Below are 10,534 nucleotides of genomic sequence, written 5' to 3'. Positions count from 1 at the left end.
ATTTTCAAAACCCTTAACTTCCTACATAAGGAACTGCTGTGGTCAGCGTCAAGGAAAATCAAAGACATAACATGGCAGGGAACAAAAATCTTACTCTTTCAAGATTTCTCCGCGGAATTATCCAAAGCTAGGAGGGACTTTGCCCCCATATGTGCCAAACTGATCAGCGACGGAACCAAATTTGCTATGCTGTACCCAGCCAGGCTGGGGGTCTTCAAAGATAACACCTTTAAAGACTTTACCTCTCACTTGGACGCTGAAGCCTACCTACAGGATGAAGCTGAAGCCTCCCGGCCGGCCCATGATTGGGCTGATGAACAATCCTAAAGCGGCAAATAAATACTCCATGCAACCTTTTCCCTTATTCTATGAACCCCCCACCTATACTTACCCTGGTGTCTTAAAGCAAAAGCTGCTTCTGTGAGAGGACGACCTCTCCTCGTCAACCAATACCCCACCCCCCACCTTACCCCCCTACTTACTACTCGCCGCTGATCCTATCTCGTGAAGGTCAGATCAATACCCTCATCTGATCCATATACTAAAATGGACTACGCCCATTATACCTTCCCCTCTAGTCCACATTCTACAGCACCCCAAGCTGTTCGAGAACTTTTACCATGAGGACAGAAGAGATGACACATCCCTCTTCCCACTCAACTCCCCCCTCCTATCTGGACCCTAATTCCTCCCCTTCCACAGAAGCAAGCGCAATTGAAATCTTCCACAGAGAAATGAAGCACACTGACGGCCTCCCGAATTTGAGACCATATGACCCATGGTCATCAGAATTACGACATTTCTCCCCTACCCCCCCCCCCTACCCCCCCCCCCCCCCCCCTCCCCAGTTCTATTATTGCCTGTGGCGGGCGATATGCTCAAGTTTAACGTCATGCTCAAGTTAAATGTTGTATTTATTTGATGTTACACTATATTGCGTGTGTGGGGATAACACCTGGGTGGTGGTGTTACCCCTAGTCTCCCCAACCCCCCCTGCCTGAGTGCCTTGGCTGATGGTCGAGACCCTCAGAAAGTTTTTCTGGAAGTCAATGTTTACATGTATTTCTCCCCCCCCCCCCCTTCCCTCCTATTCCTCCCCCTTAAGCAGCAATGTTGTCGTTATAAAATGCCGTCCGACAGGACATAAAGCTTCAATGTATTTACCTTTCCGGCTACCCATTCCCAGTGTGGATTTATGTCTGAACTGACAATTGGTAGTTGGAATGTAGGCGGGATAAATTCGCCTCAAAAAAGAAAACGCATATTAATATATCTTAACAAGTTGCATCTTGATGTTGTGTGCCTGCAGGAGACCCACCTTACCCAGCCTGAATCGGCCAAACTCCGGATGCTTGGCTGGCAGGTCCTTTCTTCAGCATCCTTCAACTCAAAGGCTCGGGGAGTAGCAATCATAGCTCGAAGGCAGCTACCCATCACGGCAGAAACACTTCACACTGATCCAGAAGGTAGATATACCATATGCCGCATCACTCATACACAATCTCAGTACATAATACTCAATATTTATGCCCCTAATACGTACTCTAGACAATTCTTCTTAAACATAGTCAAAATTCTTACCCCCCTACTACAACTACCTATCATTCTCTGCGGAGATCTCAATTTAGTATCTGACCCACAACTTGACAAACAATTCCCCACACCAAGGAACCTCCCCAAACTGGGGGTCCCGGCACTGGCGGAAAGACTCAACTTGATGGATGTATGGAGAATTTTCCACCCCACTGAACGCGATTTCTCATGCCTGTCCGCCTCTGCCGGAACACTCTCCCGTATTGACTACATCCTGCTATCAGTAAGCTTATTCCCAGCTATTCTCTCCTCTTTTATAGAACCCATCTCCCTCTCGGACCACGCTGTTATATGGGTAAAAATACGTCTATCCCCCGAAAAAGGCCCCACGATCACTTGGAGATGCCCCTCATACCTGCCTGCCTCAGCCTCCTTAAAACAGGTGGTAAACGCAGCATGGGATGATTTCGCCCTACACAACAAACCCACGGAACAAACCAGCCCTGCCCTCTACTGGCAGGCCTCAAAGGCCACTATCAGAGGAGCCATGATTGCCCACACCGCATACCAAAAGAAAAATATCGCTCATGAATTTGCACAAGCCCAAACCTCCTTATCCACCAAATATATACTCTTTAAAAATTCCCCCTCACCTTCCACAAAGGCGGAGTATCAAAAGGCAAAATCCACATTCGAAGGACTCTTCATTAAATCTGAATCCCTATACACCTTTAAATCTAACGCTCGTTTCCATAAATATGGAAACAAATCCAGTAAGCTCCTAACTAACATGCTCAAAGGACACCAATCCCCTTCACAAATCCACCCCCTCAAACGACCAGATGGTTCATTGACTACCTCAAACAAGCAAATAGCCCAAACCCTACACACATTCTATAGCTCCCTATACGGTCCCCCAGATTCAGACATACGACAAGCCCAGCAATTCTGGGAAGGTCTACCCATCCCCCAACTACCCCTCGCCCTAATGGACACCCTTACTGCCCCCTTCACTTCAGAAGAAGTATTCAAAATAATATCCGGACTTCAAACAAGCAAAGCCCCAGGCCCAGATGGCCTAACCTCGGACTACTATAAACTCCTCGCCCCGAAAATTGCCCCCACACTAGCAGCAGTTTACAATCAAATCCAACAAACCAATAATGCCCCCCCACTTTTTAATCTGGCCACCATCAAGGTCCTCCCAAAGGCAGGCCGAGACCTAACAGACCCGGGATCCTACAGGCCTATATCTCTGTTAGACATAGATTACAAGATCCTCACTAAAATACTCGCAGAAAGACTAAAACCCCTGCTCCCCTCCCTGATCCATACAGACCAGACAGGATTTATATCAGGAAGGAACCCAGTGACTAACATCAGGAAGGTCCTGACAGCCCTACACGTATCCCAGTGGACGGTGTCGGACGCCCCGCTGGCAGTTCTGTCCCTTGACGCGGAAAAGGCGTTCGACATGGTCCACTGGGATCATCTATATGACACCATGCGAAGATTCTCCCTCCCCGAAAAATTCATTAACATTCTCCAAACCCTTTATAAAAACTCTGCCTCAAGATTAATGTGCAATGGCCAACTATCAGACCCCTTCCCAATAGCCCGAGGCACGAGACAAGGCTGCCCATTATCACCGCTACTCTTTGCACTGGCCCTTGAGCCTCTAGCAATCGCACTACGGCAAACCCCCTCCTTTACAGGTATAAAAGTGGAGAATGTGGACCTTAGGGTCTCGCTCTTCGCTGATGACATGCTACTATTTTTAACAGCGCCAGAACACTCCCTGCCCGAAGCCCTAAAAATTATCCAAACATACAGCTCCTTTTCAGGCTATAAAATCAACATCTCAAAATCAGAACTCATGATGATAAAAGCCCCCCCCCCCCCCCCCCCCCCCCCGCTCTTTCGGGCAGGGACTGAGATGCAGTCTATAGAAATGCAAACAACCCAATTAAAATACTTGGGAGTCCAGATTCCATCCAAGCTAGAAAGATTATACCCTTGCAATTTTGAACCCCTATTCACATCCATAAATAAGACCATGGATTCGTGGACAGACTTGCCGCTGTCCCTGCTGGGGAGAGCGGAGGTAATAAAATCAATCATAATGCCCAGGTTATTTTATGTCATGCAAATGATCCCCATAAAAATTAATAACTCAGATGTGAGGAAATTCAACTCCAGAATAACAAAATTCCTTTGGAACGGAAAAAAATCTAAAATAGCTCTTCACAAACTACAACTCCCCAAAACAATGGGAGGCCTTAACATCCCCGATCTTAAGCAATACTCCAAGGGCTTTATTCTAGTTCACTCTTTCTGACAAAATCCTTCTTAGATGGACAAAACCATATGCACTGCAGGGGGCAGATGTAAAATGTGCAGAGAGAATTCACTTTGGGTGAGTTATATGTTTCTGTGCAGGGTAAATACTGACTGCTTTATTTTTACACTGCAATATAGATCTCACTTTGAAGTAAAACCCCACCCAAATCTAATTCTCTCTGCACAAGTTACATCTGCCCTGCCTGCAGTGCACATGGTTTTGTCCATCTAAGAAGGAATTTGTCAGAAAGAGTGAACTAGAATAAACCCCCAAATCTCTCTTATGTCGTTTTGCAGTAGGCTGGCTAACAGAAACTAACAATTACTCAGACTACTCCCTAGACTGCGCCCTCTTTTCCCCCTTCTCGCCCAGCGCCCTGCTACACACACCAAAGCACAAAATTCCAAAACACTTACTACAGAACAAACTCTTCACGGACATCCATGCGGCATGGTGGTCTGTCTCCCAAACGATGAATCTGGATCCCACGATATCCCCATGGATTCCCCTCTGGGGTAATCCATTGTTCTCCCCAGGACTAGACAGTGCGGGTACCCAAAGAATCTTTCTTAAGGGACTGAAAAAGATCTCCCAGGTGTTTGACCCGGGAGGCAATCTATATTCCATCTCAACCCTACAGAGTCAATATGGGCTACCCCCTGGCTCTCTTTTCCCCCTCCTCCAGATTTCCCACTATGTGCGCTCTCTCCCCTTGCCTAAACTCAAGGAACCTGCCATGCTGAAGCTATCTGGAGTGGCCTCCAAATTCATCCAGGGTAAGTTCAAGTCTAAAATGTTTTATGAAATACTTGCAACCACACCTGCTCAGAAATGCATGACTCAGACTATGTGCTCGTGGAAAAAGGACATCCCTTTATTGAACGACTCAAACGAAATTTTTAAATATCACAGCAAAATTATAAAAATATTAAAATCCTCGGTACTGCAAGAGGTACACACAAAATTCCTACACAGAGCATACATTTCCCAGCACCAAAGAAGCTTTTTTGTGCTGGAGGAGGATGGTTCTTGCCCGAAATGTAGATCACAGGGAGCTTCCTTCTTCCACAATTTCTGGTCCTGCAGGCACATAACAAGGTTCTGGAACAAATTGATATGCCATATTAGATACACCTATGACTTCCCTGCACAGCTAGCCCCTCTCCCACTTTTGTTCGCCAACTTTGATTCATGGAATGTCCCCCCTCCCTCCAACAACCTTATACCCATACTTACGCTCACAGTCACTGTTGCAAAAAAGGTCATCCTTAACTCATGGATAAAACCCCATATCCCAACAGTGAACGAAGTCGAATCCCTCTTACTGAAATACCTTTATTACGACAGGTATGACATTATAAGAAACTCCATCCCCTCCTCTCACGAGAAATTCTACAGAACCTGGGGACCTTTCATCAAGAGTCGCCCCAAGAACAAATATTAGAAATTTGCAAACTGATAGAATTACCCCCTGAAGCCTTGTAAAGCCAACTATAAGCCACCACATACCCAACCAAACTCAACAGACATTAGCTGCCCCCCCTTCCCCCCCCCCACACCCCCCTCCTTTTTCTCCCCTCCCCCCTTGTTTCCACCAGTTCACCCTTTATATCTAGAAAAATAGGTTTGACAATGTGAATTAACTCCTGCTATATGAAAGCTGCTATCTCACATAATTAAGCTGCAAGACCGCAATACTGTTAAGGACATGCTAGTATTTAGCAGCCTCCTGGAAGGACTACTTTTGTAAACTCATATTCTAATGATGATGTTATGTTTTTTCTATATCTGTCTCTTCTGCGGATGTGATGTTTATTGTTTATAACCACTTGTCAAAACCTTAATAAACATAATTTGAAAAAAAAAAAAAAAGTTTTGTTTCCTTTATCTACCGACTGAGCCATTTTCTCCTCAGCTTGTGCCTTGGCACGCCTGATCACTTTCTTAGCCTCTTTGCGTCTGGCAAGATACACTTCTTTGTCATTATTATTTTGAGTCTGCTTGTATGTCCTAAAGGCCATCTTTTTTGCTTTTACACTCGTTGATACCTCTTTTGTAAACCACACTGGCTTCCTTTTCCTGGTACTTTTCTTAACCCTTTTGATACAAAGGTCCGTTGCCTTTAGTATTGCACTTTTTAATTTTCTCCACCTCTCCTGCACTCCTTTCAAGTTCATCCAATCCGCTAATGAGTCGCTTAAACATCTCCCCATTTTTGCAAAGTCAGCCTTCCTAAAATCCAACACCTTAGTTTTTGTGTGACTGGAGTTGGACCCTGCCTTGATACTAAACCATACTGCTTGATGATCACTGGATCCCAGGTTCTCACCCACATATATGTCTGATATCCTGTCACCATTTGTGAGTATTAAATCTAATATTGAGTCTTTGCGAGTAGGCTCCCTCACCAATTGCTTGAGAGAGGCTCCCTGTAGGGAATTTAGAAATTTGCCACTTGTAGATGATCTTGCAGAAGACTCCTCCCAATTCACATCAGGTAGATTAAAGTCTCCCATGATTATGACTTCTCCCTTTAACCCCTTCCCGACATTTGACGTACATGTACGTCATGGTCGGGAAGTACTTCCCGACATTTGACGTACATGTACGTCATGGCTTCTAACTGTCACTGCGTCTATAGACGCGGTGACAGTTAGGAGATGTCTGCTGTCCCTGACAGCAGACATCCCCCCTCGCCGCCCAGGGGGGGCAGGGGTGCCCCCCCCGGTCGGCGATCGCTGTGATTGGCTGTTCAGATTTGAACAGCCAATCACAGCGTTTCCTGTGTTACCGGCGGCTAAGCCGCTCGGTAACACAGAAAACGGTGGTGATCGGTGCAGCACCGATCACCACCGATGAGCAGCTCCGGGGCAGCAGGCTCACCCGGCTCCCCCAGCAGCAGCAACAGCCTCAGCGCACGCAGCGCTTCCCCCCTCCCACCCCCCCCCCGCAAGCCGCAGCAGCAGCAGTAAAGAATAAAATTGAATGGAATGAAATATATATATATATAAATATATATATATATATATATATATATATGTGTGTATGTGTATATATATATATACACATATATGTATGTGTATATATGTATATATATATATACACACATATATATGTATATATATACACACATATATATGTGTATATATATATGTGTATATATATATATGTGTATATATATATATATGTATATATATATGTATATATATATATATATATATATATATATATATATGTTTATATATATATATATATATATATATATATATGCTTCCAGACAGATATTCCCGACATATGACGTATATATACGTCATGGTCGGGAGGTACTTCCCGACCGAAGACGTATATATACGTCATGGTTTTATAAACTGTCACCGCGTCTATAGACGCGGTGACAGTTTGGAGATGTCTGCTGTCCCTGACAGCAGACATCCCCCCTCGCGGCGATCGCTGCGATTGGCTGTTCAAATGTGAACAGCCAATTGCAGCGTTTTCTGTGTTACCGGCGGCTAAGCCGCTCGGTAACACAGTGATCGGTGGTGACCGGTGCTGTTAAGTACAGCACCGATCACCACCGATCGCCAGCCCCCCCCCCCTCCCACCCGGCAGCCCCCCTCCCTCCCACCCACCCGGCTGCCGCAGCGCCAGCACCCCTCCCAACCCCCCACCAGCCGCAGCGCCAGCCCCCCTCCCAAAGCTGGTGACCAAAATGGGGTCACATGTGGGGAGGTTCCACTGTATTGGTGCTTCGGGGGTCTTGCTAATGCGACATAGCACCCACCATTCATTCCACCACCAAAAATCACTCCTTCCCTTCTGAGTCCTGCCATGCACCCAAATGGTATTTTTGGGTCACATATGAGGCATTGCCGTACTGGGGAGAAATTGGGGCACAGATTTTGGGGTGCTTTGTCTCCTTCATTCCTTGCGAAAATGAAAAATTTTGAGCCAGAACTGCATTTTTGTGTAAAAAATTACATTTTTTTACACAAAAATGCAGATCTGGCTCAAAATTTTTCATTTTCACAAGGAATGAAGGAGACAAAGCACCCCAAAATCTGTGCCCCAATTTCTCCCGAGTATGGCAATGCCTCACATGTGACCAAAAAATACCAGTTGGGTGCATGGCAGGACTCAGAAGGGAAGGAGTGATTTTTGGATTTTGCAGCACAGATTCTGGTTGAATGACCCCTGAAGCACCCATACAGTGGAACCCCCCCACAAGTGACCCCATTTTGCAAACTACACCCTTCAGGGAATTCATCAGGGGGTATAGTGTACATTTCAAACCCCCAGGGGCTTCACCAATTTTGATACAACTGAGCTGTGAAAATGAAAAATTAAATTTTTTCATTTTCACAGCCCAGTTGTATCAAAATTGGTGAAACCCCTGGGTGTTTGAAATGTACACTATACCCCTAAATGAATTCCCTGAAGGGTGTAGTTTGCAAAATGGGGTGACTTGTGGGGGAGGTTCCTAACTTTTAGCACTTATGGTGCCTAGAAACCTACATGGTGCCTAAAAAAAAATCTCATAAAAAGGAGGCTCCAAAATCAAGTAGGTGCTCCTTCTATTATGAAGCCTGTGGTTTGGTCAACGTGCACACTAGGGCCACATATAGGATATTTATGAAAACAAAAGAATTGGGGGAATCAATTTTTAGTCACATTTCTCTAGTAAAATCTACTGTGTTCGTTAGAAAAATGTATTAAAATTGAAACTCTGCAAAAAAAAAGAAATTTTGAAATTTCACCTACACTTTGTTTTAATTCCTGTGAAACACATAAAGGGTTAACAAACTTCCAAAATGCTGTTTTGAATACTGTGAGGGGTGCAGTTTTTGAAATGGCATCATTTATGGGGGTGTCTCACATACAAGTCCCTCAAAGTCACATCAGAACTGAACTGGTCCCTAAAAAAATCAGTGTTTGAAATTTTCTTGAAAATTTGAGAATTTGCTATTCATATTTGAAGCCTCCTAGTGTCCAAAAAAATGAAAAGGAGGTTGAAATAATGATTGCAACATAAAGTAGACATATGGTCTTTGTTAGTTATTAACTATTTTGAGTGGTATGTTTATTTGTCTCACAAGCAGAAAATGTGACATTTTGCAAATTGCAAAATTTTCCATTTTTTCACGACATTTTGGTATTTTTCACAAAAAAACACAGACTGTATCGACCCAAATTTACCACTAACTTGAAGTACAATGTGTCACGAGAAAACAATCTCAAAATCACTGGGATAAGTAAAAGCAAAAAAAAGTTATCCCCACTTAAGTGAAACATGTCAGATTTGAAAAAAATGGCTCTGTCAGGAACGCAAAAACTGGCTCTGTCAGGAAGGGGTTAAAGCCATTTTAGTGACATCAAGCAATAGGCTCCTGTCCAAATCCTGCCCCTGGCCTGGTGGCCTATAGATGACCCCAGTACGAATAATATCCTTCTCCCCCATTTCTATGGTCACCCAAAGGGCCTCAGTTTTTTCTTCAATGTTTTGTATTAAAGTAGCATTTATGCTTTTCTTTACATACATTGCAATTGTATCCTGGTATAGCTATGTCCCAGCCATGGTTCTCATTACACCATGTCTCTGTGATAGCCACAATGTCTAGGTCATCCCTTGTCATTATTGCAATTAGATCTGGAATTTTGTCTCCTAGGCTTCTAGCGTTTGCACACATAGTTTTAAAATTTTTGCCTGTGCATCTGTTATTCCTAGCCATGTTCATACAGTACAAAATCGAAATCTAAAGTTGAAATTACCTGTTTGATGATGTTGTTCAATGTCTGTTTTTATTTTTTTACTGGTCGGTGACATTATACATACAGTATGTATGGTCTACATGCCAGGCCTTGCTGCTATTAATGGGGCAGATGTATTAAGCCTTAACAAGAGATAAATGCAAGGGTGATCAGGAGAGATAAACGTCCAGCCAATCAGCTCTGACTTTTTTCAAACACAGCCTGTAACATGGCAGTTAGCAGGTGATTGGCTGGATGTTTATCTCTCCTTATCACACTTGCATTTATCTCTTGTTAAAGCTTAATACATCTGCCCCACTGGTGTCACTTGCTGTTATCTGCTATATTAGCGACTCTATGGACTGTTAAGGCCCCCACACATTTGGCAACTCCCGGTGGGGGGTCATACACAATTTGGCAGTTGATGTGGCAAGTTTTGCATGTGATGAATCGCATGCAGTCCCCGGGGAGTCAGAGGGAGCCGGGAGCTGAGCTGAGCAGAGGGGCGGGGGGGCTGCAAGCGGAGAGCCAGGCAGGGGACGCAGAGGCAGTTTACTTACTGGGCGGCGAGGGGACCGGATTGCCGGGTAGCGTAGGGGAAGCCGGTCATCAGCGGGCGCACATAGAAAAAACACACAGAAATGAATGGCCAGCCAGTGATTGGCTGAGAGCACTCTGACAGAGACCTCTCAGCCAATCACTGACTGTCCATTCATTTCTATGTGCGCCCGCTGCGGTCCGGCTTCCCCCACGCTACAGGGTCTCTGGTACCCATTACTGCGTTCACCGCCCCGGACCACCGGCTCCCTGCTTGCGGAGATCACCGCCCAGGTCAGTGCGCCTCCCCTGCCCGGCTCCTTGCGTCATCCCGCCCCGCTCAGCTCCCCATACGCTGCGTCCCCTGCCCGCCTCCAG

The sequence above is a fragment of the Crinia signifera genome, chromosome 2, assembly GCF_055691185.1.
Source record: "Crinia signifera chromosome 2, ASM5569118v1, whole genome shotgun sequence".
Classification (NCBI taxonomy): domain Eukaryota; kingdom Metazoa; phylum Chordata; class Amphibia; order Anura; family Myobatrachidae; genus Crinia; species Crinia signifera.
The sequence above is the reverse complement of the archived record's forward strand: the minus strand, read 5'-3'. Positions refer to the sequence as shown.